Source organism: Puntigrus tetrazona, unplaced genomic scaffold (genome assembly GCF_018831695.1).
Source record: "Puntigrus tetrazona isolate hp1 unplaced genomic scaffold, ASM1883169v1 S000000974, whole genome shotgun sequence".
In the NCBI taxonomy this organism is placed as follows: domain Eukaryota; kingdom Metazoa; phylum Chordata; class Actinopteri; order Cypriniformes; family Cyprinidae; genus Puntigrus; species Puntigrus tetrazona.
Genome location: NW_025048569.1, coordinates 41,080 through 66,054, shown reverse-complemented (window position 1 = coordinate 66,054; position 24,975 = coordinate 41,080). Strand labels below are relative to the sequence as shown.

At 38.9% G+C, this 24,975-nt stretch overlaps 5 non-coding genes and 41 pseudogenes across 5 annotated transcripts; all 46 read right to left on the bottom strand.

The window, feature by feature from the left end:
• Positions 1-12: 12 nt before the first annotated feature.
• On the bottom strand, positions 13-129 carry LOC122337557 (annotated as a pseudogene).
• A 277-nt stretch (positions 130-406) lies between these two features.
• On the bottom strand, positions 407-525 carry LOC122337553. Its single transcript, XR_006249553.1, has one exon. It is a non-coding gene; the product is annotated as a 5S ribosomal RNA (ribosomal RNA).
• A 279-nt stretch (positions 526-804) lies between these two features.
• On the bottom strand, positions 805-918 carry LOC122337580 (annotated as a pseudogene).
• Positions 919-1,194: 276 nt separating this feature from the next.
• On the bottom strand, positions 1,195-1,315 carry LOC122337519 (annotated as a pseudogene).
• A 676-nt stretch (positions 1,316-1,991) lies between these two features.
• Positions 1,992-2,110, bottom strand: LOC122337540 (annotated as a pseudogene).
• A 274-nt stretch (positions 2,111-2,384) lies between these two features.
• On the bottom strand, positions 2,385-2,501 carry LOC122337556 (annotated as a pseudogene).
• A 278-nt stretch (positions 2,502-2,779) lies between these two features.
• Positions 2,780-2,898, bottom strand: LOC122337542. The gene has a single exon (XR_006249552.1). It is a non-coding gene; the product is annotated as a 5S ribosomal RNA (ribosomal RNA).
• A 273-nt stretch (positions 2,899-3,171) lies between these two features.
• On the bottom strand, positions 3,172-3,290 carry LOC122337514 (annotated as a pseudogene).
• Positions 3,291-3,560: 270 nt separating this feature from the next.
• On the bottom strand, positions 3,561-3,679 carry LOC122337631 (annotated as a pseudogene).
• A 273-nt stretch (positions 3,680-3,952) lies between these two features.
• On the bottom strand, positions 3,953-4,071 carry LOC122337630 (annotated as a pseudogene).
• Positions 4,072-4,344: 273 nt separating this feature from the next.
• LOC122337629 lies at positions 4,345-4,463 on the bottom strand (annotated as a pseudogene).
• A 276-nt stretch (positions 4,464-4,739) lies between these two features.
• Positions 4,740-4,859, bottom strand: LOC122337516 (annotated as a pseudogene).
• Positions 4,860-5,132: 273 nt separating this feature from the next.
• On the bottom strand, positions 5,133-5,251 carry LOC122337628 (annotated as a pseudogene).
• Positions 5,252-5,528: 277 nt separating this feature from the next.
• Positions 5,529-5,645, bottom strand: LOC122337555 (annotated as a pseudogene).
• A 275-nt stretch (positions 5,646-5,920) lies between these two features.
• LOC122337496 lies at positions 5,921-6,041 on the bottom strand (annotated as a pseudogene).
• Positions 6,042-6,317: 276 nt separating this feature from the next.
• LOC122337627 lies at positions 6,318-6,436 on the bottom strand (annotated as a pseudogene).
• A 277-nt stretch (positions 6,437-6,713) lies between these two features.
• On the bottom strand, positions 6,714-6,833 carry LOC122337535 (annotated as a pseudogene).
• A 277-nt stretch (positions 6,834-7,110) lies between these two features.
• Positions 7,111-7,227, bottom strand: LOC122337554 (annotated as a pseudogene).
• Positions 7,228-7,503: 276 nt separating this feature from the next.
• On the bottom strand, positions 7,504-7,620 carry LOC122337552 (annotated as a pseudogene).
• Positions 7,621-7,898: 278 nt separating this feature from the next.
• Positions 7,899-8,019, bottom strand: LOC122337507 (annotated as a pseudogene).
• Positions 8,020-8,298: 279 nt separating this feature from the next.
• On the bottom strand, positions 8,299-8,417 carry LOC122337626 (annotated as a pseudogene).
• Positions 8,418-8,690: 273 nt separating this feature from the next.
• LOC122337625 lies at positions 8,691-8,809 on the bottom strand (annotated as a pseudogene).
• Positions 8,810-9,482: 673 nt separating this feature from the next.
• LOC122337624 lies at positions 9,483-9,601 on the bottom strand (annotated as a pseudogene).
• Positions 9,602-9,879: 278 nt separating this feature from the next.
• On the bottom strand, positions 9,880-9,998 carry LOC122337577 (annotated as a pseudogene).
• A 277-nt stretch (positions 9,999-10,275) lies between these two features.
• On the bottom strand, positions 10,276-10,393 carry LOC122337569 (annotated as a pseudogene).
• A 3,496-nt stretch (positions 10,394-13,889) lies between these two features.
• On the bottom strand, positions 13,890-14,007 carry LOC122337593 (annotated as a pseudogene).
• Positions 14,008-14,287: 280 nt separating this feature from the next.
• LOC122337510 lies at positions 14,288-14,407 on the bottom strand (annotated as a pseudogene).
• A 276-nt stretch (positions 14,408-14,683) lies between these two features.
• Positions 14,684-14,802, bottom strand: LOC122337531. Its single transcript, XR_006249551.1, has one exon. It is a non-coding gene; the product is annotated as a 5S ribosomal RNA (ribosomal RNA).
• Positions 14,803-15,079: 277 nt separating this feature from the next.
• LOC122337509 lies at positions 15,080-15,197 on the bottom strand (annotated as a pseudogene).
• Positions 15,198-15,472: 275 nt separating this feature from the next.
• On the bottom strand, positions 15,473-15,591 carry LOC122337520. Its single transcript, XR_006249550.1, has one exon. It is a non-coding gene; the product is annotated as a 5S ribosomal RNA (ribosomal RNA).
• Positions 15,592-15,867: 276 nt separating this feature from the next.
• Positions 15,868-15,988, bottom strand: LOC122337526 (annotated as a pseudogene).
• A 281-nt stretch (positions 15,989-16,269) lies between these two features.
• Positions 16,270-16,388, bottom strand: LOC122337508. The gene has a single exon (XR_006249549.1). It is a non-coding gene; the product is annotated as a 5S ribosomal RNA (ribosomal RNA).
• A 280-nt stretch (positions 16,389-16,668) lies between these two features.
• On the bottom strand, positions 16,669-16,788 carry LOC122337518 (annotated as a pseudogene).
• A 273-nt stretch (positions 16,789-17,061) lies between these two features.
• Positions 17,062-17,179, bottom strand: LOC122337504 (annotated as a pseudogene).
• A 273-nt stretch (positions 17,180-17,452) lies between these two features.
• Positions 17,453-17,571, bottom strand: LOC122337502 (annotated as a pseudogene).
• A 660-nt stretch (positions 17,572-18,231) lies between these two features.
• Positions 18,232-18,350, bottom strand: LOC122337524 (annotated as a pseudogene).
• Positions 18,351-18,624: 274 nt separating this feature from the next.
• On the bottom strand, positions 18,625-18,743 carry LOC122337622 (annotated as a pseudogene).
• A 1,066-nt stretch (positions 18,744-19,809) lies between these two features.
• Positions 19,810-19,928, bottom strand: LOC122337512 (annotated as a pseudogene).
• Positions 19,929-20,206: 278 nt separating this feature from the next.
• LOC122337563 lies at positions 20,207-20,329 on the bottom strand (annotated as a pseudogene).
• Positions 20,330-21,009: 680 nt separating this feature from the next.
• Positions 21,010-21,128, bottom strand: LOC122337494 (annotated as a pseudogene).
• A 279-nt stretch (positions 21,129-21,407) lies between these two features.
• On the bottom strand, positions 21,408-21,528 carry LOC122337566 (annotated as a pseudogene).
• A 279-nt stretch (positions 21,529-21,807) lies between these two features.
• Positions 21,808-21,928, bottom strand: LOC122337592 (annotated as a pseudogene).
• A 276-nt stretch (positions 21,929-22,204) lies between these two features.
• Positions 22,205-22,325, bottom strand: LOC122337532 (annotated as a pseudogene).
• Positions 22,326-22,605: 280 nt separating this feature from the next.
• Positions 22,606-22,722, bottom strand: LOC122337571 (annotated as a pseudogene).
• Positions 22,723-22,997: 275 nt separating this feature from the next.
• On the bottom strand, positions 22,998-23,116 carry LOC122337493 (annotated as a pseudogene).
• A 276-nt stretch (positions 23,117-23,392) lies between these two features.
• Positions 23,393-23,512, bottom strand: LOC122337579 (annotated as a pseudogene).
• Between the last annotated feature and the right edge of the window lie 1,463 nt (positions 23,513-24,975).

Sequence of the window (24,975 nt, the reverse complement as noted above, 5' to 3'; positions counted from 1 at the left end):
AAAAAACTCAAAAACTTACAGCACCTGGTATTCCTAGGCAGTCTCCCATCCAAGTACTAACTAGGCCCAACTCTGTAGCTTCTGAGATCAGGCGAGATCAGGCGTGAACAGGGTGGTATGGCCGTAAGCGAAAGCTGCTGCAAAAAGCCCCTATTTTTAAGGTGAGGCACACTAAGTGCCATTATACTAGATAAGTAATGAATGAAATACAAAAAAAAAATACTTCAAAATGAGCTACATTAAAGATAAGAGCATTAGTTAAGTAGTTAAAAACAGTCAAACTCTGTTTAAAGAACAGCTACTTTAAAGGCAATTGAATTAAATAAGCAGTAAGGAAAGCAAAGAGCTGGTCAAACTTTGGCCACACTAAGGGCCAGTGTATTAGATAAGTAGTGAAAAAACTCAAAACTTACAGCACCTGGTATTCCTAGGCAGTCTCCCATCCAAGTACTAACTAGGCCCAACTCTGCTTAGCTTCTGAGATCAGACGAGATCAGGCGTGAACAGGGTGGTATGGCCGTAAGCGAAAGCTGCTGCAAAAAGCCCCCTATTTTAAGGTGAGGCACACTAAGTGCCATTATACTAGATAAGTAATGAATGAAATACAAAAAAAAAATACTTCAAAATGAGCTACATTAAAGATAAGAGCATTAGTTAAGTAGTTAAAAACAGTCAAACTCTGTTTAAAGAACAGCTACTTTAAAGGCAATTGAATTAAATAAGCAGTAAGGAAAGCAAAAGAGCTGGTCAAACTTTGGCCACACTAAGGGCCAGTGTATTAGATAAGTAGTGAAAAAACTCAAAAACTTACAGCACCTGGTATTCCTAGGCAGTCTCCCATCCAAGTACTAACTAGGCCCAACTCTGCTTCTGAGATCAGGCGAGATCAGGCGTGAACAGGGTGGTATGGCCGTAAGCGAAAGCTGCTGCAAAAGCCCCCTATTTTAAGGTGAGGCACACTAAGTGCCATTATACTAGATAATAAATAATGAATGAAATAAAAAAAATACTTCAAAATGAGCTACATTAAAGATAAGAGCATTAGTTAAGTAGTTAAAAACAGTCAAACTCTGTTTAAAGAACAGCTACTTTAAAGGCAATTGAATTAAATAAGCAGTAAGGGAAAGCAAAGAGCTGGTCAAACTTTGGCCACACTAAGGGCCAGTGTATTAGATAAGTAGTGAAAAAACTCAAAACTTACAGCACCTGGTATTCCTAGGCAGTCTCCCATCCAAGTACTAACTAGGCCCAACTCTGCTTAGCTTCTGAGATCAGGCGAGATCAGGCGTGAACAGGGTGTGGTATGGCCGTAAGCGAAAGCTGCTGCAAAAGCCCCTATTTTAAAGGTGAGGCACACTAAGTGCCATTATACTAGATAAGTAATGAATGAAATACAAAAAAAAAAAAAATACTTCAAAATGAGCTACATTAAAGATAAGAGCATTAGTTAAGTAGTTAAAAACAGTCAAACTCTGTTTAAAGAACAGCTACTTTAAAGGCAATTGAATTAAATAAGCAGTAAGGGAAAGCAAAGAGCTGGTCAAACTTTGGCCACACTAAGGGCCAGTGTATTAGATAAGTAGTGAAAAAACTCAAAACTTACAGCACCTGGTATTCCTAGGCAGTCTCCCATCCAAGTACTAACTAGGCCCAACTCTGTAGCTTCTGAGATCAGGCGAGATCAGGCGTGAACAGGGTGGTATGGCCGTGGCGAAAGCTGCTGCAAAAAGCCCCTATTTTAAGGTGAGGCACACTAAGTGCCATTATACTAGATAAGTAATGAATGAAATACAAAAAAAAAAAAATACTTCAAAATGAGCTACATTAAAGATAAGAGCATTAGTTAAGTAGTTAAAAACAGTCAAACTCTGTTTAAAGAACAGCTACTTTAAAGGCAATTGAATTAAATAAGCAGTAAGGAAAGCAAAGAGCTGGTCAAACTTTGGCCACACTAAAGGCCAGTGTATTAGATAAGTAGTGAAAAAACTCAAAACTTACAGCACCTGGTATTCCTAGGCAGTCTCCCATCCAAGTACTAACTAGGCCCAACTCTGCTTAGCTTCTGAGATCAGGCGAGATCAGGCGTGAACAGGGTGGTATGGCCGTGCAGCGAAAGCTGCTGCAAAAGCCCCTATTTTAAGGTGAGGCACACTAAGTGCCATTATACTAGATAAGTAATGAATGAAATACAAAAAAAATACTTCAAAATGAGCTACATTAAAGATAAGAGCATTAGTTAAGTAGTTAAAAACAGTCAAACTCTGTTTAAAGAACAGCTACTTTAAAGGCAATTGAATTAAATAAGCAGTAAGGAAAGCAAAGAGCTGGTCAAACTTTGGCCACACTAAGAACCAGTGTATTAGATAAGTAGTGAAAAACTCAAAAACTTACAGCACCTGGTATTCCTAGGCAGTCTCCCATCCAAGTACTAACTAGGCCCAACTCTGTAGCTTCTGAGATCAGGCGAGATCAGGCGTGAACAGGGTGGTATGGCCGTAAGCGAAAGCTGCTGCAAAAAGGCCCCTATTTTAAGGTGAGGCACACTAAGTGCCATTATACTAGATAAGTAATGAATGAAATACAAAAAAAAAATACTTCAAAATGAGCTACATTAAAGATAAGAGCATTAGTTAAGTAGTTAAAAACAGTCAAACTCTGTTTAAAGAACAGCTACTTTAAAGGCAATTGAATTAAATAAGCAGTAAAGGAAAGCAAAGAGCTGGTCAAACTTTGACCACACTAAGGGCCAGTGTATTAGATAAGTAGTGAAAAAACTCAAAACTTACAGCACCTGGTATTCCTAGGCAGTCTCCCATCCAAGTACTAACTAGGCCCAACTCTGCTTAGCTTCTGAGATCAGACGAGATCAGGCGTGAACAGGGTGGTATGGCCGTAAGCGAAAGCTGCTGCAAAAGCCCCTATTTTAAGGTGAGGCACACTAAGTGCCATTATACTAGATAAGTAATGAATGAAATACAAAAAAATACTTCAAAATGAGCTACATTAAAGATAAGAGCATTAGTTAAGTAGTTAAAAACAGTCAAACTCTGTTTAAAGAACAGCTACTTTAAAGGCAATTGAATTAAATAAGCAGTAAGGAAAGCAAAGAGCTGGTCAAACTTTGGCCACACTAAGGGCCAGTGTATTAGATAAGTAGTGAAAAAACTCAAAAACTTACAGCACCTGGTATTCCTAGGCAGTCTCCCATCCAAGTACTAACTAGGCCCAACTCTGCTTAGCTTCTGAGATCAGGCGAGATCAGGCGTGAACAGGGTGGTATGGCCGTGAAAGCTGCTGCAAAAAGCCCCTATTTTAAGGTGAGGCACACTAAGTGCCATTATACTAGATAAGTAATGAATGAAATACAAAAAAAAATACTTCAAAATGAGCTACATTAAAGATAAGAGCATTAGTTAAGTAGTTAAAAACAGTCAAACTCTTTTAAAGAACAGCTACTTTAAAGGCAATTGAATTAAATAAGCAGTAAAGGAAAGCAAAGAGCTGGTCAAACTTTGGCCACACTAAGGGCCAGTGTATTAGATAAGTAGTGAAAAACTCAAAACTTACAGCACCTGGTATTCCTAGGCAGTCTCCCATCCAAGTACTAACTAGGCCCAACTCTGCTTAGCTTCTGAGATCAGGCGAGATCAGGCGTGAACAGGGTGGTATGGCCGTAAGCGAAAGCTGCTGCAAAAGCCCCTATTTTAAGGTGAGGCACACTAAGTGCCATTATACTAGATAAGTAATGAATGAAATACAAAAAAAAATACTTCAAAATGAGCTACATTAAAGATAAGAGCATTAGTTAAGTAGTTAAAAACAGTCAAACTCTGTTTAAAGAACAGCTACTTTAAAGGCAATTGAATTAAATAAGCAGTAAGGAAAGCAAAGAGCTGGTCAAACTTTGCCACACTAAGGGCCAGTGTATTAGATAAGTAGTGAAAAACTCAAAAACTTACAGCACCTGGTATTCCTAGGCAGTCTCCCATCCAAGTACTAACTAGGCCCAACTCTGCTTAGCTTCTGAGATCAGGCGAGATCAGGCGTGAACAGGGTGGTATGGCCGTAAGCGAAAGCTGCTGCAAAAAGCCCCTATTTTAAGGTGAGGCACACTAAGTGCCATTATACTAGATAAGTAATGAATGAAATACAAAAAAATACTTCAAAATGAGCTACATTAAAGATAAGAGCATTAGTTAAGTAGTTAAAAACAGTCAAACTCTGTTTAAAGAACAGCTACTTTAAAGGCAATTGAATTAAATAAGCAGTAAGGAAAGCAAAGAGCTGGTCAAACTTTGGCCACACTAAGGGCCAGTGTATTAGATAAGTAGTGAAAAAACTCAAAACTTACAGCACCTGGTATTCCTAGGCAGTCTCCCATCCAAGTACTAACTAGGCCCAACTCTGCTTAGCTTCTGAGATCAGGCGAGATCAGGCGTGAACAGGGTGGTATGGCCGTAAGCGAAAAAGCTGCAAAAAGCCCCTATTTTAAGGTGAGGCACACTAAGTGCCATTATACTAGATAAGTAATGAATGAAATACAAAAAAAAATACTTCAAAATGAGCTACATTAAAGATAAGAGCATTAGTTAAGTAGTTAAAAACAGTCAAACTCTGTTTAAAGAACAGCTACTTTAAAGGCAATTGAATTAAATAAGCAGTAAGGGAAAGCAAAGAGCTGGTCAAACTTTGGCCACACTAAGGGCCAGTGTATTAGATAAGTAGTGAAAAAACTCAAAAACTTACAGCACCTGGTATTCCTAGGCAGTCTCCCATCCAAGTACTAACTAGGCCCAACTCTGCTTAGCTTCTGAGATCAGGCGAGATCAGGCGTGAACAGGTGTGGTATGGCCGTAAGCGAAAGCTGCTGCAAAAGCCCCTATTTTAAGGTGAGGCACACTAAGTGCCATTATACTAGATAAGTAATGAATGAAATACAAAAAAAAATACTTCAAAATGAGCTACATTAAAGATAAGAGCATTAGTTAAGTAGTTAAAAACAGTCAAACTCTGTTTAAAGAACAGCTACTTTAAAGGCAATTGAATTAAATAAGCAGTAAAGGAAAGCAAAGAGCTGGTCAAACTTTGACCACACTAAGGCCAGTGTATTAGATAAGTAGTGAAAAAACAAAAACTTACAGCACCTGGTATTCCTAGGCAGTCTCCCATCCAAGTACTAACTAGGCCCAACTCTGCTTAGCTTCTGAGATCAGGCGAGATCAGGCGTGAACAGGGTGGTATGGCCGTAAGCGAAAGCTGCTGCAAAAGCCCCTATTTTAAGGTGAGGCACACTAAGTGCCATTATACTAGATAAGTAATGAATGAAATACAAAAAAAAATACTTCAAAATGAGCTACATTAAAGATAAGAGCATTAGTTAAGTAGTTAAAAACAGTCAAACTCTGTTTAAAGAACAGCTACTTTAAAGGCAATTGAATTAAATAAGCAGTAAAGGAAAGCAAAGAGCTGGTCAAACTTTGACCACACTAAGGGCCAGTGTATTAGATAAGTAGTGAAAAAACTCTCAAAACTTACAGCACCTGGTATTCCTAGGCAGTCTCCCATCCAAGTACTAACTAGGCCCAACTCTGTAGCTTCTGAGATCAGGCGAGATCAGGCGTGAACAGGGTGGTATGGCCGTAAGCGAAAGCTGCTGCAAAAAGCCCCTATTTTAAGGTGAGGCACACTAAGTGCCATTATACTAGATAAGTAATGAATGAAATACAAAAAAAAATACTTCAAAATGAGCTACATTAAAGATAAGAGCATTAGTTAAGTAGTTAAAAACAGTCAAACTCTGTTTAAAGAACAGCTACTTTAAAGGCAATTGAATTAAATAAGCAGTAAGGAAAGCAAAGAGCTGGTCAAACTTTGACCACACTAAGGAGCCAGTGTATTAGATAAGTAGTGAAAAACTCAAAACTTACAGCACCTGGTATTCCTAGGCAGTCTCCCATCCAAGTACTAACTAGGCCCAACTCTGCTTAGCTTCTGAGATCAGAGGCGAGATCAGGCGTGAACAGGGTGGTATGGCCGTAAGCGAAAGCTGCTGCAAAAGCCCCTATTTTAAGGTGAGGCACACTAAGTGCCATTATACTAGATAAGTAATGAATGAAATACAAAAAAAAAATACTTCAAAATGAGCTACATTAAAGATAAGAGCATTAGTTAAGTAGTTAAAAACAGTCAAACTCTGTTTAAAGAACAGCTACTTTAAAGGCAATTGAATTAAATAAGCAGTAAGGGAAAGCAAAGAGCTGGTCAAACTTTGACCACACTAAGGGCCAGTGTATTAGATAAGTAGTGAAAAACTCAAAAACTTACAGCACCTGGTATTCCTAGGCAGTCTCCCATCCAAGTACTAACTAGGCCCAACTCTGCTTAGCTTCTGAGATCAGGCGAGATCAGGCGTGAACAGGGTGGTATGGCCGTAAGCGAAAGCTGCTGCAAAAAGCCCCCTATTTTAAGGTGAGAGGCACACTAAGTGCCATTATACTAGATAAGTAATGAATGAAATACAAAAAAATACTTCAAAATGAGCTACATTAAAGATAAGAGCATTAGTTAAGTAGTTAAAAACAGTCAAACTCTGTTTAAAGAACAGCTACTTTAAAGGCAATTGAATTAAATAAGCAGTAAGGGAAAGCAAAGAGCTGGTCAAACTTTGACCACACTAAGAGCCAGTGTATTAGATAAGTAGTGAAAAAACTCAAAACTTACAGCACCTGGTATTCCTAGGCAGTCTCCCATCCAAGTACTAACTAGGCCCAACTCTGCTTAGCTTCTGAGATCAGGCGAGATCAGGCGTGAACAGGGTGGTATGGCGTGTAAGCGAAAGCTGCTGCAAAAAGCCCCTATTTTAAGGTGAGGGCACACTAAGTGCCATTATACTAGATAAGTAATGAATGAAATACAAAAAAATACTTCAAAATGAGCTACATTAAAGATAAGAGCATTAGTTAAGTAGTTAAAAACAGTCAAACTCTGTTTAAAGAACAGCTACTTTAAAGGCAATTGAATTAAATAAGCAGTAAAGGGAAAGCAAAGAGCTGGTCAAACTTTGGCCACACTAAAGAACCAGTGTATTAGATAAGTAGTGAAAAAACTCAAAACTTACAGCACCTGGTATTCCTAGGCAGTCTCCCATCCAAGTACTAACTAGGCCCAACTCTGTAGCTTCTGAGATCAGGCGAGATCAGGCGTGAACAGGGTGGTATGGCCGTAAGCGAAAGCTGCTGCAAAAAGCCCCTATTTTAAGGTGAGGCACACTAAGTGCCATTATACTAGATAAGTAATGAATGAAATACAAAAAAAAATACTTCAAAATGAGCTACATTAAAGATAAGAGCATTAGTTAAGTAGTTAAAAACAGTCAAACTCTGTTTAAAGAACAGCTACTTTAAAGGCAATTGAATTAAATAAGCAGTAAGGAAAGCAAAGAGCTGGTCAAACTTTGGCCACACTAAAGGCCAGTGTATTAGATAAGTAGTGAAAAAACTCAAAAACTTACAGCACCTGGTATTCCTAGGCAGTCTCCCATCCAAGTACTAACTAGGCCCAACTCTGTAGCTTCTGAGATCAGGCGAGATCAGGCGTGAACAGGGTGGTATGGCCGTAAGCAAAAGCTGCTGCAAAAAGCCCCTATTTTAAGGTGAGGCACACTAAGTGCCATTATACTAGATAAGTAATGAATGAAATACAAAAAAAAAAAATACTTCAAAATGAGCTACATTAAAGATAAGAGCATTAGTTAAGTAGTTAAAAACAGTCAAACTCTGTTTTAAGAACAGCTACTTTAAAGGCAATTGAATTAAATAAGCAGTAAGGAAAGCAAAGAGCTGGTCAAACTTTGGCCACACTAAGGGCCAGTGTATTAGATAAGTAGTGAAAAAACTCAAAACTTACAGCACCTGGTATTCCTAGGCAGTCTCCCATCCAAGTACTAACTAGGCCCAACTCTGCTTAGCTTCTGAGATCAGGCGAGAGATCAGGCGTGAACAGGGTGGTATGGCCGTAAGCGAAAGCTGCTGCAAAAAGCCCCTATTTTTAAGGTGAGGCACACTAAGTGCCATTATACTAGATAAGTAATGAATGAAATACAAAAAAAAAAATACTTCAAAATGAGCTACATTAAAGATAAGAGCATTAGTTAAGTAGTTAAAAACAGTCAAACTCTGTTTAAAGAACAGCTACTTTAAAGGCAATTGAATTAAATAAGCAGTAAGGAAAGCAAAGAGCTGGTCAAACTTTGGCCACACTAAGGGCCAGTGTATTAGATAAGTAGTGAAAAAACTCAAAAACTTACAGCACCTGGTATTCCTAGGCAGTCTCCCATCCAAGTACTAACTAGGCCCAACTCTGCTTAGCTTCTGAGATCAGGCGAGATCAGGCGTGAACAGGGTGGTATGGCCGTAAGCGAAAGCTGCTGCAAAAAGCCCCTATTTTAAGGTGAGGCACACTAAGTGCCATTATACTAGATAAGTAATGAATGAAATACAAAAAAATACTTCAAAATGAGCTACATTAAAGATAAGAGCATTAGTTAAGTAGTTAAAAACAGTCAAACTCTGTTTAAAGAACAGCTACTTTAAAGGCAATTGAATTAAATAAGCAGTAAGGAAAGCAAAGAGCTGGTCAAACTTTGACCACACTAAGGGCCAGTGTATTAGATAAGTAGTGAAAAACTCAAAAACTTACAGCACCTGGTATTCCTAGGCAGTCTCCCATCCAAGTACTAACTAGGCCCAACTCTGCTTAGCTTCTGAGATCAGGCGAGATCAGGCGTGAACAGGGTGGTATGGCCGTAAGCGAAAGCTGCTGCAAAAGCCCCTATTTTAAGGTGAGGCACACTAAGTGCCATTATACTAGATAAGTAATGAATGAAATAAAAAAAAATACTTCAAAATGAGCTACATTAAAGATAAGAGCATTAGTTAAGTAGTTAAAAACAGTCAAACTCTGTTTAAAGAACAGCTACTTTAAAGGCAATTGAATTAAATAAGCAGTAAGGAAAGCAAAAGAGCTGGTCAAACTTTGGCCACACTAAGGGCCAGTGTATTAGATAAGTAGTGAAAAAACTCAAAAACTTACAGCACCTGGTATTCCTAGGCAGTCTCCCATCCAGTAGTACTAACTAGGCCCAACTCTGCTTAGCTTCTGAGAGATCAGGCGAGATCAGGCGTGAACAGGGTGGTATGGCCGTGCGAAAGCTGCTGCAAAAGCCCCTATTTTAAGGTGAGGCACACTAAGTGCCATTATACTAGATAAGTAATGAATGAAATACAAAAAAAAAAATACTTCAAAATGAGCTACATTAAAGATAAGAGCATTAGTTAAGTAGTTAAAAACAGTCAAACTCTGTTTAAAGAACAGCTACTTTAAAGGCAATTGAATTAAATAAGCAGTAAGGGAAAGCAAAGAGCTGGTCAAACTTTGGCCACACTAAGAACCAGTGTATTAGATAAGTAGTGAAAAAACTCAAAAACTTACAGCACCTGGTATTCCTAGGCAGTCTCCCATCCAAGTACTAACTAGGCCCAACTCTGCTTAGCTTCTGAGATCAGGCGAGATCAGGCGTGAACAGGGTGGTATGGCCGTAAGCGAAAGCTGCTGCAAAAAGCCCCTATTTTAAGGTGAGGCACACTAAGTGCCATTATACTAGATAAGTAATGAATGAAATACAAAAAAAAAAATACTTCAAAATGAGCTACATTAAAGATAAGAGCATTAGTTAAGTAGTTAAAAACAGTCAAACTCTGTTTAAAGAACAGCTACTTTAAAGGCAATTGAATTAAATAAGCAGTAAGGAAAGCAAAGAGCTGGTCAAACTTTGGCCACACTAAGGGCCAGTGTATTAGATAAGTAGTGAAAAAACTCAAAAACTTACAGCACCTGGTATTCCTAGGCAGTCTCCCATCCAAGTACTAACTAGACCCAACTCTGCTTAGCTTCTGAGATCAGACGAGATCAGGCGTGAACAGGGTGGTATGGCCGTAAGCGAAAGCTGCTGCAAAAGCCCCTATTTTAAGGTGAGGCACACTAAGTGCCATTATACTAGATAAGTAATGAATGAAATACAAAAAAAAAAAAACTTCAAAATGAGCTACATTAAAGATAAGAGCATTAGTTAAGTAGTTAAAAACAGTCAAACTCTGTTTAAAGAACAGCTACTTTAAAGGCAATTGAATTAAATAAGCAGTAAAGGAAAGCAAAGAGCTGGTCAAACTTTGACCACACTAAGGGCCAGTGTATTAGATAAGTAGTGAAAAAACTCAAAACTTACAGCACCTGGTATTCCTAGGCAGTCTCCCATCCAAGTACTAACTAGGCCCAACTCTGCTTAGCTTCTGAGATCAGGCGAGATCAAGCGTGAACAGGGTGGTATGGCATAAGCGAAAGCTGCTGCAAAAAGCCCCTATTTTAAGGTGAGGCACACTAAGTGCCATTATACTAGATAAGTAATGAATGAAATATTTGTCAAAAACACTACATACATGAGCTGACATTAAAGATGAAGTTAAGCTTTTTACAAACAGTCAAACTCTGTTTAAAGAACAGCTAAACAGAAAGGCAATTGAATTAAAATAAAGCAGTAAGGTAAAAAAAGAGCTGGTCAAACTTTGTGCCACACTAAGGGCCAGTGTATTAGATAAGTAGTAAAAAAAAAAAAAAAAAAAAAAATAACAGCAAATGGTATTCCTAGGCAGTCTCCCATCCAGTACTAACTAGGCCCAACTGCAATTGCTTCTGAGATCAGGCGAGATCAGGCGTGAACAGGGGTGGTATGGGAATAAGCGAAAGCTGCTGCAAAAGCCCCTATTTTAAGGTCAGCACACTAAGTGCCATTATACTAGATAAGTAATGAATGAAATACAAAAAAAAATACTTCAAAATGAGCTACATTAAAGATAAGAGCATTAGTTAAGTAGTTAAAAACAGTCAAACTCTGTTGGGAAAGAACAGCTACTTTAAAGGCAATTGAATTAAATGCAGTACAGGAAAGCAAAGAGCTGGTCAAACTTTGTAGATGTGCTGCAGCACAGGGAGCTCAGTGCGGATGGTGCGAGCTGCCTCTCAGCTGACCGCACCACCTTCTGAAGGGCTCGCCTGTCCTGCATGGTGCTGTTTCCAAACCAGGAGGTGACTAACGTCAGGACACTCTCGATGGTGCTGAGATGTAAAAGTTCCTGAGCACGTGAACAGGAGTCTGAATGGCCGTAAAGCGCCTCAGCTGCTGCATAAAGCCCTATTTTAAGGTGAGGCACACTGTTAATGTGCCATTATACTAGATAAGTAATGAATGAAATGAACACCCAAATACTTCAAAATGAGCTACATTAAAGATAAGAGCATTAGTTAAGTAGTTAAAAACAGTCAAACTCTGTTTCCAAGAACAGCTACTTTGTTTTGCAATTGAATTAAATAAGCAGATTGTTCTCCTGACACCAGCTGGTCAAACTGTTGATCCACACTGGACCAGTAGGCCATCTCATCGTTGGTGAGATCCAGGCCCACCCGCGACAGTGGTCAACAAATTAATGATGATGGTGGTGGGTTGTGGTAGCCACAGTCATGTGTGTACAGCGAGTACAACAGGGGCTCAGGGCACAACCCTGAGAGGGCTCAGTGCTGAGAGTGAGGAGGATGAGGAATGTTCCCATCCATACAGCTTGTGGTCTGTCGGTCAGGAAGTTGGTGATCCAGTAGCGCCCAGGGATGGGCTAAGTAGTCCCAATACCTCCCAACCGGGAGTGGCGTGGGAGAGGGAACTATGGTGTTGAGCAGCTGAACTATAGTCCACGAACAGCATTTTCCATAGTTCCTTTCCTAAATCCAAGTGGCTTGTGGTTGTGGAGAGTGTGATGGCATGGTCCGTGAACCGGTTTCAGCGGCCAACAAACTGAAGTGAAGTCCAGTGTCCGGTAGTGATGCGTTGATGAAGTCTCTGGCGAGTCTCGAAGCACTTCATCACTGAACGTCAGAGCTGGGCGGTAATCATTTAGGCAAGATGGTTGAGGTTTCTTCGCTGGGAACAATGATGGACTCTTTGAAACATGAGGACTATAGATGTTTCGGGGAGAGATTAAATATCTCCAGAAGAACACCGGTGCTAGCTGGTAGGCACAGGCTCTCCAGAACCAGCATGATGCCGTCAGGTCCTGCTGCCTTACTGGTCGTTGCTTTCCTGAATGCCCTCCTGCCGTCGTGCTCGAAGGTGAGCGATTTCCTCCGGCTCAGGCGTGCGTGCTCAGGCATCGCGCTAAGCGGCGCTAAGCGTGATGGGGTGAGTAGCTGCAGCCTCGAAAGCGAGCATAAAAGGTGTTTGCTTCGTCTGCCAGAGAAACCTCCACGCTCTCTCCACTCTGAGTTGGCGTTTTATAGTCCGTGATGTTTCTCAGTCCCTGCCAAAAAGGCTCCTGGGAGTCACTGTGTTGAAACTGTGACTCAGTTTCTTCCGTATGCGCCTCTTTACCTCCTTTACGCATCTGCACCGCCCGTACGGCCGTCAGCCTCTGTATTCAGAAAAGCTACGGTAAAGACTATCCCGTGTTGCCAAGCAGCGAGGCGGGAAAGCAAGTCACAGCTGTCAAACTTTGACTACACCAGAACCAGTGTATGGGAAGCGTCTGATGGCGGTTTTCTCTACCGATAATCATCCGCTGGTATTTCTATGCAATCTCACGCTTCCATGAACTAACTTGGCCCAACTCGGGCTTAAGCACCCGAGATCATGGACCAGATCAGGCGTCATCCGGAATCCTGTATGGCCGTTACGCATGGTCAGTCAGCGTGACAGCTCCAGTCTGTGCCGGGGCTTGGCTGTTTCCATTGCTCTGTTTGTAGATTTTCAATGAATGAAATACCTACCAAAAAAAATGCTTCAAAATGAGCTACATTAAAGATAAGAGCGATGGGTAAGTAGTTAAAAAACAGTCAAACTCTGTTTAAGAGCAGCTACTTTAAAGGCAATTGGAATTAAATAAGCAGTAAGGAAAGCAAAGAGCTGGTCAAGCTTTGGCCACACTAGAGGAACCAGTGTATTAGATAAATGGTAGAAAAACTCAAAAACTTACAGCTTCCTGGTATTTCTAAGGCAGTCTCTCCATCCAGAGAGTACTAACTAGAGACCCAACTCTGCTGCCCTTCTGAGATCATGCAGAGATCAGGCGTGAACAGAATTGAAGGTATGGCCATGGCAGAAAGCTGCTGCAAAAGCCCCTATTTTTAAGGTGAGGCACACTAGAATTGCCCATTTATACTAGAAGAAGTAATGAATGAAATACAAAAAAAAATACTTCAAAATGAGCTACATTAAAGATAAGAGCATTAGTTAAGTAGTTAAAAACAGACAAACTCTGTTTTAAAGAACAGCTACTTTAAAGGCAATTGAATCACAAATAAAGCAGTAAAGGAAAGCAAAGAGCTGGTCAAACTTTGACCACACTAAGGGACAGTGTATTAGATAAGTAGTGAAAAAACTCAAAAACTTACAGCACCTGGTATTCCTGGGCGATCTCCCATCCAGAAGTACTAACATAGGCCCAGCTCTGCTTGGCTTCTGAGATCAGACGAGATCAGGCGTGAACAGGTGTGAGCCCCATGGCCGTAAAGCGCTTCTGCAAAAAAGCCCCTATTTTTAATTGAGGCACACTAAGTGCCATTATACTAGATAAGTAATGAATGAAATGCAAAAAAAAATACTTCAAAATAGACTACATTAAAGATAAGAGCATTAGTTAAGTAGTTAGAAACAGTCAAACTCTGTTTAAGAACAGCTACTTTAAAGGCAATTTAATTAAATAAGCAGTAAGGGAAAGCAAAGAGAGCTGGTCAAACTTTGGCCACACTAAGAACCAGTGTATTAGATAAAGTAGTGAAAAAACTTCAAAAAATTACAGCACCTGGTATTTCTAGAGCAGTCTCCCATCCAAGTACTAACTAGGCCCAACTCTGTAGCTTCTGAGATCAGGCGAGATCAGGCGTGAACAGGGTGGTATGGCCGTAAGCAAAAGCTGCTGCAAAAAGCCCCTATTTTAAGGTGAGGCACACTAAGTGCCATTATACTAGATAAGTAATGAATGAAATACAAAAAAAAAAAAATACTTCAAAATGAGCTACATTAAAGATAAGAGCATTAGTTAAGTAGTTAAAAACAGTCAAACTCTGTTTAAAGAACAGCTACTTTAAAGGCAATTGAATTAAATAAGCAGTAAGGGAAAGCAAAGAGCTGGTCAAACTTTGACCACACTAAGGGCCAGTGTATTAGATAAGTAGTGAAAAAACTCAAAACTTACAGCACCTGGTATTCCTAGGCAGTCTCCCATCCAAGTACTAACTAGGCCCAACTCTGCTTAGCTTCTGAGATCAGGCGAGATCAGGCGTGAACAGGGGTGGTATGGCCGTAAGCGAAAACTGCTGCAAAAAGCCCCTATTTTAAGGTGAGGCACACTAAGTGCCATTATACTAGATAAGTAATGAATGAAATACAAAAAAAAATACTTCAAAATGAGCTACATTAAAGATAAGAGCATTAGTTAAGTAGTTAAAAACAGTCAAACTCTGTTTAAAGAACAGCTACTTTAAAGGCAATTGAATTAAATAAGCAGTAAGGGAAAGCAAAGAGCTGGTCAAACTTTGACCACACTAAGGGCCAGTGTATTAGATAAGTAGTGAAAAAACTCAAAACTTACAGCACCTGGTATTCCTAGGCAGTCTCCCATCCAAGTACTAACTAGGCCCAACTCTGCTTAGCTTCTGAGATCAGACGAGATCAGGCGTGAACAGGGTGGTATGGCCGTAAGCGAAAGCTGCTGCAAAAAGCCCCCTATTTTAAGGTGAGGCACACTAAGTGCCATTATACTAGATAAGTAATGAATGAAATACAAAAAAAAATACTTCAAAATGAGCTACATTAAAGATAAGAGCATTAGTTAAGTAGTTAAAAACAGTCAAACTCTGTTTAAAGAACAGCTACTTTAAAGGCAATTGAATTAAATAAGCAGTAAAGGAAAGCAAAGAGCTGGTCAAACTTTGGCCACACTAAGGGCCAGTGTATTAGATAAGTAGTGAAAAAACTCAAAACTTACAGCACCTGGTATTCCTAGGCAGTCTCCCATCCAAGTACTAACTAGGCCCAACTCTGCTTAGCTTCTGAGATCAGCGAGATCAGGCGTGAACAGGGTGGTATGGCCGTAAGCAAGAAAGCTGCTGCAAAAGCCCCTATTTTAAGGTGAGGCACACTAAGCGCCATTATACTAGATAAGTAATGAATGAAATACAAAAAAATACTTCAAAATGAGCTACATTAAAGATAAGAGCATTAGTTAAGTAGTTAAAAACAGTCAAACTCTGTTTAAAGAACAGCTACTTTAAAGGCAATTAAATTAAATAAGCAGTAAGGGAAAGCAAAGAGCTGGTCAAACTTTGGCCACACTAAGGGCCAGTGTATTAGATAAGTAGTGAAAAAACTCAAAACTTACAGCACCTGGTATTCCTAGGCAGTCTCCCATCCAAGTACTAACTAGGCCCAACTCTGCTTAGCTTCTGAGATCAGACGAGATCAGGCGTGAACAGGGTGGTATGGCCGTAAGCAAAAGCTGCTGCAAAAAAACCCCTATTTTAAGGTGAGGCACACTAAGTGCCATTATACTAGATAAGTAATGAATGAAATACAAAAAAATACTTCAAAATGAGCTACATTAAAGATAAGAGCATTAGTTAAGTAGTTAAAAACAGTCAAACTCTGTTAAAAGAACAGCTACTTTAAAGGCAATTGAATTAAATAAGCAGTAAGGGAAAGCAAAGAGCTGGTCAAACTTTGGCCACACTAAGGGCCAGTGTATTAGATAAGTAGTGAAAAAACTCAAAAACTTACAGCACCTGGTATTCCTAGGCAGTCTCTCCCATCCAAGTACTAACTAGGCCCAACTCTGCTTAGCTTCTGAGATCAGGCGAGATCAGGCGTGAACAGGGTGGTATGGCCGTAAGCAAGCGAAAGCTGCTGCAAAAAGCCCCTATTTTAAGGTGAGGCACACTAAGTGCCATTATACTAGATAAGTAATGAATGAAATACAAAAAAAAAATACTTCAAAATGAGCTACATTAAAGATAAGAGCATTAGTTAAGTAGTTAAAAACAGTCAAACTCTGTTTAAAGAACAGCTACTTTAAAGGCAATGAATTAAATAAGCAGTAAGGGAAAGCAAAGAGCTGGTCAAACTTTGGCCACACTAAAGGCCAGTGTATTAGATAAGTAGTGAAAAAACTCAAAAACTTACAGCACCTGGTATTCCTAGGCAGTCTCCCATCCAAGTACTAACTAGGCCCAACTCTGCTTAGCTTCTGAGATCAGACGAGATCAGGCGTGAACAGGGTGGTATGGCCGTAAGCGAAAGCTGCTGCAAAAAGCCCCCTATTTTAAGGTGAGGCACACTAAGTGCCATTATACTAGATAAGTAATGAATGAAATACAAAAAAAAAATACTTCAAAATGAGCTACATTAAAGATAAGAGCATTAGTTAAGTAGTTAAAAACAGTCAAACTCTGTTTAAAGAACAGCTACTTTAAAGGCAATTGAATTAAATAAGCAGTAAGGGAAAGCAAAGAGCTGGTCAAACTTTGGCCACACTAAGGGCCAGTGTATTAGATAAGTAGTGTGAAAAAACTCAAAACTTACAGCACCTGGTATTCCTAGGCAGTCTCCCATCCCAAGTACTAACTAGGCCCAACTCTGCTTAGCTTCTGAGATCAGGCGAGATCAGGCGTGAACAGGGTGGTATGGCCGTAAGCTAAAGCTGCTGCAAAAGCCCCTATTTTAAGGTGAGGCACACTAAGTGCCATTATACTAGATAAGTAATGAATGAAATACAAAAAAATACTTCAAAATGAGCTACATTAAAGATAAGAGCATTAGTTAAGTAGTTAAAAACAGTCAAACTCTGTTTAAAGAACAGCTACTTTAAAGGCAATTGAATTAAATAAGCAGTAAGGAAAGCAAAGAGCTGGTCAAACTTTGGCCACACTAAGGGCCAGTGTATTAGATAAGTAGTGAAAAAACTCAAAAACTTACAGCACCTGGTATTCCTAGGCAGTCTCCCATCCAAGTACTAACTAGGCCCAACTCTGCTAGCTTCTGAGATCAGATGAGATCAGGCGTGAACAGGGTGGTATGGCCGTAAGCAAAAGCTGCTGCAAAAAGCCCCTATTTTAAGGTGAGGCACACTAAGTGCCATTATACTAGATAAGTAATGAATGAAATACAAAAAAATACTTCAAAATGAGCTACATTAAAGATAAGAGCATTAGTTAAGTAGTTAAAAACAGTCAAACTCTGTTTAAAGAACAGCTACTTTAAAGGCAATTGAATTAAATAAGCAGTAAGGAAAGCAAAGAGCTGGTCAAACTTTGGCCACACTAAGGGCCAGTGTATTAGATAAGTAGTGAAAAAACTCAAAACTTACAGCACCTGGTATTCCTAGGCAGTCTCCCATCCAAGTACTAACTAGGCCCAACTCTGCTTAGCTTCTGAGATCAGACGAGATCAGGCGTGAACAGGGTGGTATGGCCGTGCGAAAGCTGCTGCAAAAAGCCCCTATTTTAAGGTGAGGCACACTAAGTGCCATTATACTAGATAAGTAATGAATGAAATACAAAAAAATACTTCAAAATGAGCTACATTAAAGATAAGAGCATTAGTTAAGTAGTTAAAAACAGTCAAACTCTGTTTAAAGAACAGCTACTTTAAAGGCAATTGAATTAAATAAGCAGTAAGGAAAGCAAAGAGCTGGTCAAACTTTGACCACACTAAGGGCCAGTGTATTAGATAAGTAGTGAAAAACTCAAAACTTACAGCACCTGGTATTCCTAGGCAGTCTCCCATCCAAGTACTAACTAGGCCCAACTGCTGTAGCTTCTGAGATCAGGCGAGATCAGGCGTGAACAGGGTGGTATGGCGTAAGCTAAAGCTGCTGCAAAAGCCCCTATTTTAAGGTGAGGCACACTAAGTGCCATTATACTAGATAAGTAATGAATGAAATACAAAAAAAATACTTCAAAATGAGCTACATTAAAGATAAGAGCATTAGTTAAGTAGTTAAAAACAGTCAAACTCTGTTTAAAGAACAGCTACTTTAAAGGCAATTGAATTAAATAAGCAGTAAGGGAAAGCAAAGAGCTGGTCAAACTTTGGCCACACTAAGGGCCAGTGTATTAGATAAGTAGTGAAAAACTCAAAACTTACAGCACCTGGTATTCCTAGGCAGTCTCCCATCCAAGTACTAACTAGGCCCAACTCTGCTTAGCTTCTGAGATCAGACGAGATCAGGCGTGAACAGGGTGGTATGGCCGTGCTAAAGCTGCTGCAAAAAGCCCCTATTTTAAGGTGAGGCACACTAAGTGCCATTATACTAGATAAGTAATGAATGAAATACAAAAAAAAATACTTCAAAATGAGCTACATTAAAGATAAGAGCATTAGTTAAGTAGTTAAAAACAGTCAAACTCTGTTTAAAGAACAGCTACTTTAAAGGCAATTGAATTAAATAAGCAGTAAGGGAAAGCAAAGAGCTGGTCAAACTTTGGCCACACTAAGGGCCAGTGTATTAGATAAGTAGTGAAAAAACTCAAAACTTACAGCACCTGGTATTCCTAGGCAGTCTCCCATCCAAGTACTAACTAGGCCCAACTCTGCTTAGCTTCTGAGATCAGGCGAGATCAGGCGTGAACAGGGTGGTATGGCCGTAAGCGAAAGCTGCTGCAAAAAGCCCCTATTTTAAGGTGAGGCACACTAAGTGCCATTATACTAGATAAGTAATGAATGAAATACAAAAAAAAATACTTCAAAATGAGCTACATTAAAGATAAGAGCATTAGTTAAGTAGTTAAAAACAGTCAAACTCTGTTTAAAGAACAGCTACTTTAAAGGCAATTGAATTAAATAAGCAGTAAGGAAAACAAAGAGCTGAGTCAAACTTTGAGGCCACACTATGAGCCAGTGTATTAGATAGAAGTAGTGAAAAAACTCAAAAACTTGCAGCACCTGGTATTCCTAAGGCAGTCTCCATCCAGAAATTTCTTCGCCCAACTCTGTAGCTTCTGAGATCAGATGAGATCAAGAGGCGTGAACAGGGTGGTATGGCCCATAAGCAAAAGCTGCTGCAAAAAAGCCCCTATTTTAAGGTGTGGCACATTAAGTGCCATTATACTAGATAAGTAATGAATGAAATACAAAAAATACTTCAAAATGAGCTACATTAAAGATATGAGCATTAGTTAAGTAGTTAAAAACAGTCAAACTCTGTTTAAAGTACAGCTACTTTAAAGGCAATGGAATTAAATAAGCAGTAAGGGAAAGCAAAAGAGCTGGTCAAACTTTGGCCACACTAAGGGCCGTTGTATTAGATAAGTAGTAAAAAACTAAAAACTTACAGCACCTAGTATTCCTAGGCAGTCTCCCCATCCAAGTACTAACCAGGCCCAGCTCTGCTTGAGCTTCTGAGATCAGAAGCATGAACAGGGTGGTATGGCATTAGTTTAAAGCTGCTCCACAAAAATCCCTATTTTAAGGTGAGGCACACTAAGTGCCATTATACTAGATAAGTAATGAATAAAAATAAAAAAAAATACTTCAAAATGAGCTACATTAAAGATAAGAGCATTAGTTAAGTAGTTAGAAAACAGTCAAACTCTGTTTAAAGAACAGCTACTTTAAAGGCAATAGAATTAAATAAGCAGTAAGGGAAAGCAAAGAGCTGGTCAAACTTTGACCACACTAAGGGCCAATGTATTAGATAAGTAGTGAAAAAACTCAAAAACTTACAGCACCTGATATTCCTAGGCAGTCTCCCATCCAAGTACTAACTAGGCCCAACTCTGCTTAGCTTCTGAGATCAGACGAGATCAGGCGTGAACAGGGTGGTATGGCCATCAAGCGAAAGCTGCCTGCAAAAGCCCCTATTTTAAGGTGAGGCACACTAAGTGCCATTATACTGAATAAGTAATGAATGAAATACAAAAAAAAATACTTCAAAATGAGCTACATTAAAGATAAGAGCATTAGTTAAGTAGTTAAAAACTGTCAAACTCTGTTTAAAGAAAAGCTACTTTAAAGGTAATTGAATTAAATGAGCAGTAAGGGAAAGCAAAGAGCTTGTCAAACTTTGACCACACTATGGGCCAGTGTATTAGATAAGTAGTGAAAAAACTCAAAAGCTTACAGCACCTGGTATTCCTAGGCAGTCTCCCATCCAAGTACTAACTAGGCCCAACTCTGCTTAGCTTCTGAGATCAGATTTGAGATCAGGCGTGAACAGGATGTGGTATGGCCGTAAGTAAGAAAGCTGCTGCAAAAGCCCCTATTTTAAGGTGAGGCACACTAAGTGCCATTATACTAGATAAGTAATGAATGAAATACAAAAAAAAATACTTCAAAATGAGCTACATTAAAGATAAGAGCATTAGTTAAGTAGTTAAAAACAGTCAAACTCTGTTTAAAGAACAGCTACTTTAAAGGCAATTGAATTAAATAAGCAGTAAAGGAAAGCAAAGAGCTGGTCAAACTTTGACACACACTAAGGGCCAGTGTATTAGATAAGTAGTGAAAAAACTCAAAACTTACAGCACCTGTAATTCCTAGGCAGTCTCCCATCCAAGTACTAACTCGCCCAACTCTGCTTCAGCTTCTGAGATCAGACAAGATCAGGGCGTGAACAGGGTGGTATAGGCGTAAAGCTGCTAAAAGCTGCTTCAAAAAGCCCCTATTTTTGGGTGAGGCACACTAAGTGCCATTATACTAGATAAGTAATGAATGAAATACAAAAAAAAATACTTCAAAATGAGCTACATTAAAGATAAGAGCATTAGTTAAGTAGTTAAAAACAGTCAAACTCTGTTTAAAGAACAGCTACTTTAAAGGCAATTGAATTAAATAAGCAGTAAAAGGAAAGCAAAGAGCTGGTCAAACTTTGGCCACACTAAGGGCCAGTGTATTAGATAAGTAGTGAAAAACTCAAAAACTTACAGCACCTGGTGTTCCTAGGCAGTCTCCCATCCAAGTACTAACTAGGCCCAACTCTGCTTAGCTTCTGAGATCAAGCGAGATCAGGCGTGAACAGGGTGGTATGGCCGTAAGCTTAAAGCTGCTGCCAAAGCCCTATTTTAAGGTGAGGCACACTAAAGTGCCATTATACTAGATAAGTAATGAATGAAATACAAAAAAATACTTCAAAATGAGCTACATTAAAGATAAGAGCATTAGTTAAGTAGTTAAAAACAGTCAAACTCTGTTTTAAAGAACAGCTACTTTAAAAGACAATTGAATTAAATAAGCAGTAAGGGAAAGCAAAAGAGCTGGTCAAACTTTGGCCACACTAAGGGCCAGTTGTATTAGATAAGTAGTGAAAAAAACTCAAAACTTACAGCACCTGGTATTTCCTAGGCAGTCTCCCATCCAAGTACTAACCAGGCCCAACTCTGCTTAGCTTCTGAGATCAGAGGCGAGATCAGGCGTGAACAGGGTGGTATGGCGTAAGCAGAAAGCTGCTGCAAAAAGCCCCTATTTTAAGGTGAGGCACACTAAGTGCCATTATACTAGATAAGTAATGAATGAAATACAAAAAAAAAATTACTTCAAAATGAGCTACATTAAAGATAAGAGCATTAGTTAAGTAGTTAAAAACAGTCAAACTCTGTTTAAAGAACAGCTACTTTAAAGGCAATTGAATTAAATAAGCAGTAAGGAAAGCATGAGAGCTGGTCAAACTTTGGCCACACTGGGAACCAGTGTATTAGATAAGTAGTGAAAAAACTCAAAAATTACAGCACCTGGTATTCCTAGGCAGTCTCCCATCAAGTACTAACCAGACCCAACTCTGCTTAGCTTCTGAGATCAGGCGAGATCAGAGCGTGAACAGGAGGTGGTATGGCCGTAAGCAAAAGCTGCTGCAAAAGCCCCTATTTTAAGGTGTGGCACATTAAGTGCCATTATACTAGATAAGTAATGAATGAAATACAAAAAAAAATTACTTCAAAATGAGCTACATTAAAGATAAGAGCATTAGTTAAGTAGTTAAAAACAGTCAAACTCTGTTTAAAGAACAGCTACTTTAAAGGCAATTGAATTAAATAAGCAGTAAGGAAAGCAAAGAGCTGGTCAAACTTTGACCACACTAAGGGCCAGTGTATTAGATAAGTAGTGAAAAAACTCAAAAACTTACAGCACCTGGTATTCCTAGGCAGTCTCCCCATCCAAGTACTAACTAGGCCCAACTCTGCTTAGCTTCTGAGATCAGACGAGATCAGGCGTGAACAGGTGTGGTATGGCCGTAAGCAAAGCTGCTGCAAAAGCCCCTATTTTAAGGTGAGGCACACTAAGTGCCATATATAGTAGATAAGTAATGAATGAAATACAAAAAAAAAAATTACTTCAAAATGAGCTACATTAAAGATAAGAGCATTAGTTAAGTAGTTAAAAACAGTCAAACTCTGTTTAAAGAACAGCTACTTTAAAGGCAATTGAATTAAATAAGCAGTAAGGGAAAGCAAAGAGAGCTGGTCAAACTTTGACCACACTAAGAGGCCAGTGTATTAGATAAGTAGTGAAAAACTCAAAACTTACAGCACCTGGTATTCATAGGCAGTCTCCCATCCAAGTACTAACTAGGCCCAACTCTGTAGCTTCTGAGATCAGACAAGATCAGGCGTGAACAGGGTGGTATGGCCGTAAGCGAAAGCTCCTGCAAAAAGCCCTATTTTAAGGTGAGGCATACTAAGTGCCATTATACTAGATAAGTAATGAATAAAATACAAAAAAAAATACTTCAAAATGAGCTACATTAAAGATAAGAGCATTAGTTAAGTAGTTAAAAACAGTCAAACTCTGTTTAAAGAACAGCTACTTTAAAAGGCAATTGAATTAAATAAGCAGTGAGGAAAGCAAAGAGCTGGTCAAACTTTGGCCACACTAAGGGCCAGTGTATTAGATAAGTAGTGAAAAACTCAAAAACTTACAACACCTGGTTTTCCTAGGCAGTCTCCCATCCAAGTACTAACTAGGCCCAACTCTGCTTAGCTTCTGAGATCAGACGAGATCAGGCGTGAACAGGGTGGTATGGGCGCAAGCAAAAGCTGCTGCAAAAAGGCCCCTATTTTAAGGTGTGGCACATTAAGTGCCATTATACTAGATAAGTAATGAATGAAATACAAAAAAATACTTCAAAATGAGCTACATTAAAGATAAGAGCATTAGTTAAGTTGTTAAAAACAGTCAAACTCTGTTTAAAGTACAGCTACTTTAAAGGCAATTGAATTAAATAAGCAGTAAGGGAAAGCAAAGAGCTGGTCAAACTTTGGCCACACTAAGGGCCGTTGTATTAGATAAGTAGTGAAAAAACTCAAAAACTTACAGCACCTGGTATTCCTAGGCAGTCTCCCATCCAAGAACTAACCAGGCCCAACTCTGCTCAGCTTCTGAGATCAGAGCGAGATCAGGCGTGAACAGGGTGGTATGGCCGTGCAAAGCTGCTGCAAAAAGCCCCCTATTTTAAGGTGAGGCACACTAAGTGCCATTATACTAGATAAGTAATGAATGAAATACAAAAAAAAAATACTTCAAAATGAGCTACATTAAAGATAAGAGCATTAGTTAAGTAGTTAAAAACAGTCAAACTCTTTTTAAAGAACAGCTACTTTAAAGGCAATTGAATTAAATAAGCAGTAAGGGAAAGCAAAGAGCTGGTCAAACTTTGGCCACACTAAGGGCCAGTGTATTAGATAAGTAGTGAAAAAACTCAAAACTTACAGCACCTGGTTTTCCTAGGCAGTCTCCCATCCAAGTACTAACTAGGCCCAACTCTGCTTAGCTTCTGAGATCAGGCGAGATTTTTTTTTTTTTTTTTTTTTTTTTTTATTAAATTTTTATTTACAATCAAATGTTAAGAAATAAATACATTAAAAAAATACATAAATCACAAGAAATAAATCACATCTCAAACATCTCCTGGTAGCAACACTTCAAAACTATTCCAAACTCTTACAACATTTGGATTATTTTTTGTTATACAATGATCAAACAATTCCATATTTTCAATCATTTTACAATAATCATATAAATCTTTTATTTCATCCATCAATATCTGTTTATATAATAAGGATAGCGACAGTTCTTTTCTCTTATGTTTCATAATGTTCCTTCTTTTCCATATTGCGTATCTTGCAATCGTTAACATATAATTAAGTGCATACTTGTTTTTAGCCTTCCCCTCAAATCCAAACAAAAATAGCACATCCCATTCCTCCAGCGTAAGATTGTCTTCATACAACAAATCACATACCATTTTTTTTAACATTGCTACTTTTAATTTTATATACTGATCTTCAATATTCCTTTTGTCTTCTATATCTTCCCTTTCCTCCAGTGAATCAGTTATCGCTTGTGTAGGTAGAAATCCAGGTCATTAGAAATCCAGGTCTCACTTCGTATAATATATCTTTTATTTGTCTGTAGCCTACTGCAAACCAGTTTTCGTAAAACATTGTTTTCCCTTTATTATTTAGGTTTAAAAACAAAGGTTGTCGTAGGTACTGCTTTCTCCCTTCAATCTTTACATACACCTTGTCATAAAACATTTTCCAAGTTCTCAGTAGTTCTTTGTAGAACTCCGGTATATTTCCTATCATCTCATCTTTAAAAGCCATCCATAAAAAGTCATCTCCTATTTGTCCACACTTATTCATAAAGTAACTCATAACACTTTTCCATGGGATGTTATCTTTATTTAAAAACCTTTTTACCATTTTAATCCTCATGCTTTTCATTCTTAGCCATGGATCTATCAGTCCTAATCCCCCATCTTCCACATTTCCAATGATTGTATTATATGCAATTTTAGACGGCTTACCATCCCAAAGAAATGTTAAGATCATAGCTTTTATTCTCTTATATACCCATATTGGTAAGCTTACAACACTTAAAACGTACCA